The sequence below is a fragment of the Ruditapes philippinarum genome, unplaced genomic scaffold (assembly GCF_026571515.1).
Source record: "Ruditapes philippinarum isolate M1 unplaced genomic scaffold, ASM2657151v2 ctg140_1_1_1_1, whole genome shotgun sequence".
Lineage (NCBI taxonomy): Eukaryota > Metazoa > Mollusca > Bivalvia > Venerida > Veneridae > Ruditapes > Ruditapes philippinarum.
The window spans coordinates 167189-173244 of NW_026852852.1; positions in this window are offsets into that span (position 1 = coordinate 167189).

A 6056-nucleotide genomic window follows, 5' to 3' on the forward strand; every position below is an offset into this window, starting at 1 on the left:
TTCCCTATTACAGGTCAAGTAAAATTGGTATTTTCTTGTAAAAAACATTTTTTTGTTGTTGACACTACATAATTATAATGTGACTACCAATAGTGTGTAGAATTTAAGACATAACATGTTTACTTAATGTTAAGTCAAACATGCTTATTTTATTCTTAACAATGAGACTGTGTAGCAATTATCAATATTTTCTTATATCAAATTTGAGCATGGTATGTCATTAAAAGTGGGTTGTGACGTTTTTAGCATGTATGTTAAAAAAAACAATCTGTTCAAGATATAACCTCTTAGAAAGGACCTTACAATTTTCTGACAAAGGTTTATATATAGTCTTCCTGTTAATGTCATGGCCAAGCCGAATGCACTATTGTCAGCAATGAAAGAAATAAATGTCTTAAATTTAAGGAAATTGCTTGCACGTTTAATGTTTAACTCAACTGATTACTATGAATAAAATCAAGCCTTGTAGCAGATTTATTTCTAATATTTGAATTTATGTGAGGTTTCGCTTTCTTTTTAATTCGGATTTCCAAGCCGATTTCATATTTCATCAGATCTGCATACAAGAAATAAGTAGATCTGAACTTTAGTCAGATTGAAACAATATATTCCTTCAGTACATTACAACCAGAAAAATATAATGTCCAATTGAAGACTCGTGTCAACGCTACTAGGAAATCTTAAAAAAGAAACTGCATAAGGGTTAAGGTTAGGCAATATATGTACATGTACTTAGTGAAAACAATTAACATGTAATACAATAAAATAGTATAAAATATTTTGGTATAGAACGGTTGTATCAAAATGTGAAACTCTGTGAACACATTTAATTTTAAATGACTGTATGAACAGATATAAATAGTATTTACACGTAAAATTGTTGTGTTTTTTTTTTTGGTGTTGTTTGCATGCTGTCGTAATGTATCGCTTTGTAACACTAAGATTTCCCCTCACCAATCGAATCATCAATATTTATGTTCAATGAGTTATATGTTTGTTAAAAATAATTCATTTATTTCAACTATTGCAAAAAAATTAACCTTAAAAAAAAAGTAACTGGCTGTTGCTATAATGTTCCGCTCAAAATTACTGATAAATTTTATATTTTGGTTATTCTTAAAAAGGGCGTCATGCTATTTTTGTAATAATTTGCAAAAAAAAATTTAAATTATTATTTTAAAAAACAAATCATTTTTTTTCTAATGAAATGCTTGTCTGATTTCTGTATTTTCTGTACATTACTTTGCTTTAATAAAGTAAAAATGAGTAATGTAAGTCGGATTCGTCCTCTAAATTCTAGAATATATTTGATATTTAGATAGGTTCTTCAAGGTCGTCAATGTCGTCATTTATTGTTTCATGTAACATGCTAAATTATTTGTGTTTCAGTGTGTCTGGGTATATACCCTTGTTTGAAATCAAAGCACTGAAATTACTAAAACCCAGCGAAGTGTAAGGGACTCTTTGAGTGCCGAAATGATAATCATTCGCTCCATGGAAGCAAAAGAAAAGTCAGGTCTTGTCGTAAATGTTCGCGGTTTTAAGCACGGGGATAAAGCCCGGGGAGTTCCGATAGCAGGGATAAAGAGACAAATTACTTTTTTTTAGAATGATCTGGTGCTTATAAAATGTCTTCACATGAAATCATATTTCCTTGATATGTTATCAAAGTATAAATTAAATACAACATAGCTTACTTTAACTAATATGATAGCCAAAACGTAAAAGAAGCAAAAGATGGCTAATGTGTATGACCAATGAGTAATTTTTCGGAGACTTTAACCATACATCAAATATATTAATATTTTGAAAAGCAGAAGTGATAGCAGGTTAAGGCCTAATTGCTTACATTTCACAGGTGCAATGTAAATTGATATCTGCTTCTGTAGATTAAACCCGTCAGAATGTTGGTAGAAATTTCATCTTATAAATACTGAAATGTGCATCGTTTTTGAAATACGTTAAACTTACTTTAATCAAGTGTGTTATATTTTCGATCATTCAAGATCGTTAAGCACAGCATTTTTGTTGTGAAAGCATGTTTTTGGTACTTTTAGTTCTTTCCATTCTTCCCTAGTATTCCTCACTTGAATAATATTTCATCACCCTTAGGATAATTATGTTGCTTGCTTTTCTTATGCAGATTTCATAACATCTGGTTCCCTTTCAAAATTCCAATCTATTTAGTTTCACCTATTATTTTCTGTTTTAAGGAGACACGCATCTTTCATGGTAACCATATACCGCTTATCACGAATGGAACAGAAGAGTCACAACGAAGGTTTCATGATAACTGCCGAATGAACCTTTTAGTAGATGAATCAAAATTTAAAATTTTATCAGTACATGTAAAATGATGAATTCTGCTTAGGCTGGCGCTATTGCTAGGATGTAGCTTGCATTTTACACTAACGTCCATGAACAGGTTCAATCAAACCGCGTCGCAGTTCTGAGTTCTGCTGTGTTGGACTTTCTTTAGTGATTCTGTTCCGCTAAACTCAAGCTAATGAAATCAATGCTTTGTTCTTGTTGCAAATATATCCCGTGTTATCATCATAATTACATTAACTTTGCTTACAGGATAAGCGACTATAACTGTTGAATGTCTTAGATGGATATGTTCAGCTTCTAATTTTTGGAAATTTACATAATAAATGTTTTGAGATATCAAGATAACTACTCAGTGTTTAGGCTGAAAACAATGTAAGGTATAATGATTGTGATAATGCGTGATATTATGAGTTTATTATATATTCTTATTAAAGTTTCTATTGGACAAATACACAAGTGTAAAACCTATTGCACCATGTCAAATATATGTTTTGCAGTTGGGTACGAGTCCAGTAGAGTCGACTCAGTGTTTTATTTAACAAAGTAAAATTAATTCCTCCTTTCACAATGACGATTTTTGTACTATTTTGACAGAACTCTGATCAGATCTAGATATTGTTTTCTATTGTAACATTTTAATGATTCAATTGCAGGTTTATGAATTACATTTTATAAGGTATTAAACAAAAAGGGATATAAAATGTGACACATTTTTGAGAATATTAGTGTTTGATATTCTTTTCTTGGCCAAATGACGTCAGTATTTCAGATGATTTCTAATACAATTAATGCTTTAATTTACATATTCGTCTGGTAATTCGAATGTTAAAAAATAGTTTCAAACACTTATTTGGTTAGTGTTCATTAGTAATGATTTACAAATTTATAACATGAGACTGGTTGAGCAAATGAGCCTGGCTTTATTATATTCGAAGAAGTAAGATATTTAAAGCCTACACTCAAATAAAACATACTTAAAACGTACTACATAATTGACTGAACATCAAAGTAAGTAGACATATAATGATAATAGAAAAATGTATTATCTGTCAACTAGAAATGAAAAAGCATATACTTACAAAGAAACAGAAATAAGTGCAACTCCATCTTAAATATAAATTGACTTTAAGAAATACCACGATATTAGTTCATCATCGTCACTATCATGCTGCTTACATTGTTAAGTGTGAAGAATAAAATATTATACTAAAAGTAATATTAGAAAACAGACGTAACAAACGAAACATGAAATACATAGTTATGTTCTCGTTACATACTGTAAAACCTCGGAAATATGCGCATGTTTTAATGTTAAGTGACTTCTGTAAGTTGACTGATAAGTCCAATGGGCCGGGTGTTTTTGTTTGTATTCTTATCATGTAAATGTAATTGATATATGCACACTGCCAATACCATAAAAAATTAGTTTGCTTATAAAGCATAATCAAGATTATACTAACTATACTGTGTCGGTGTGACGTAAAAGCGATTTAGTTTTACCAATGCAGATTCCCCACATTCTGTAGGTTAACTTGCTCGTAGAATCACGTGCATACTGACAACGAATTATTTATTTTCCGACTTCAAATTTGAACAAATTATCTTTTTATTTCTAACTTGTATGGGCTACATTTTGATCAAATCGTATCAAACAATTATACTCTGAGCCATATTCAGTGTGAGCCCAAAACAGACGCAAATAGATTCTGAGATCTTAAACGCATACTGTTATTTTTCTTTTGTTTAAGCATTAAATTATTATTCTGTAGAATTATTGAGTATGACAAACATTGTGGACAGCATATGTTTATTGTGTCACAAACATGAATAAAACCCAAAGCAAAAGAAAGTCATAGACGCGCGAAAAAGAAACTTTTTTCCAAAATGTTTGTAAATAAAGTATCCAGTTGTGTAGCATTTAAATCTTAGCTCGTTTATGCAGAGGAAAACTATTCAATCAAGGTTATACATATTAATGACGTTAGTTCTTGTTCGTTTTTCCGTTTTCTAACCATAGGCACATACGCAGTCATTTATTTTATAAGAGTATATCTTAAATAAGCGCATATATGGCCTATCTCTATAAGCTGTTATCCCCATACTCCTAGGTTTACCTATATGCACATTTCAAGGAATAAGCGCATACTGTCTCCACTCATTTATAAATAATCGTATGTGCTTATTACCGAGGTTTTATAGTATACTCTTTGTTTTGTTACATAATTCCATTGCATTTCACATGGTCGCATTTTACTTCAAAGAAGTAGAAAATTGGATGCGTGTTTGATGTCTGGATCACATTCCTCATTAATCATCAAGCTGTACAGGCGGTTCTAAAGTTTAGAAAGCTTTGTTTTGCTGACCAATGTTTACGAATACGAATGTTGTTCGGGGTAATAGAAAAAATAAATCAGCAAGTGAAACCACATTACCAACTGCACTAATAAGGATTTTAATTTACATCATTTTAACAATTGGATATTCACATTCATATCGATTCACAAGTAGATCGTAAAGTTTACGGAATATACCGACTACAGGGTCAAAAGCATGAGTGCCAGGTCAATGTCGTTGGACAAATAACAAAGAAATTCTGTGTTACATCTCTTTTGAGAATAAGCCATATCAGATTATGGAAAAAATATAATCTTATCATTTGACTATTAAAATATTTTATAAATTATTTGTATATTTATTCAAGACCATTGATTACTAGGTATTTTTAGTACTTAAACCGGTGTTTTGTTTTGTTGTTGTTTTATTTTATTTATTTATTTTTTTTTTTTTTTTGTTATTTTTTTTTTGCGGGGGGGGGGGGGGGGGGGGGGGGGGGGGGGGGGGGGGGGGGGGGGGAGGGATATGATACCGTGATTTCCATTATCTTTCAAAGGGCAGATTCAATGAACACAAACAGCGATTTTCTAATTTCATTTTGTTTTTTCATAGCTCTCGAGTTTACTCACCTTTCAGAATGTTTTTAATACCTTACCTTTACTATACATTTCACTTGTCTAATGGTCAACTTCACTGGTCATTTACTCAAAAATATCACATACCGATATTATAATCTACCCCATAGTGATATACATACACCACACTTTTCACTAGTACTACTCATAAAAACAGTATTTGCCGGGTGACAGAAATACTAGGTCTATTTGCCTTCTTACAGTATGTTCCAAACTTTTTAAAGAAAAAGAAAAAAAATAACTTTAATGCATATGTACGGACCTGTGTGTCTCTAATAATACTGCTCCATTGATATACCGACAGCGTTACCTGACAAAAACAGTATTATACAATCACATTAAATGACAATTTATTTACATTATATATATTCAACATTGTCCTAGATATGATGTGATAGAGTTATTGCTTTTATTAAGATATTGTTCATGATATGCATACATATCTGAAATTATTATGGTAAAAATAATAATTTGGACTATGTAAAGAAATTTACTAAACCTCTCATTTATAGTAGATAACAAAATCAAATTTTAAAGGGACTTTTTTATGTTTATCATTATTATTATTATTGTTGTTGTTTGCCATAACGGGACTGGAAATATGTTTTTCGAGGTTCGTGTGCTATTCGATACAGGTCTGGTATGCAAAATTTCAGATAATTAGCTGGCACATATTTTTGTATTTAGGTCGATGGCCTAGAATTACATTACAATAAACTTGATACCGTTATTCAAGAATCATGATTTTTGTTGTTT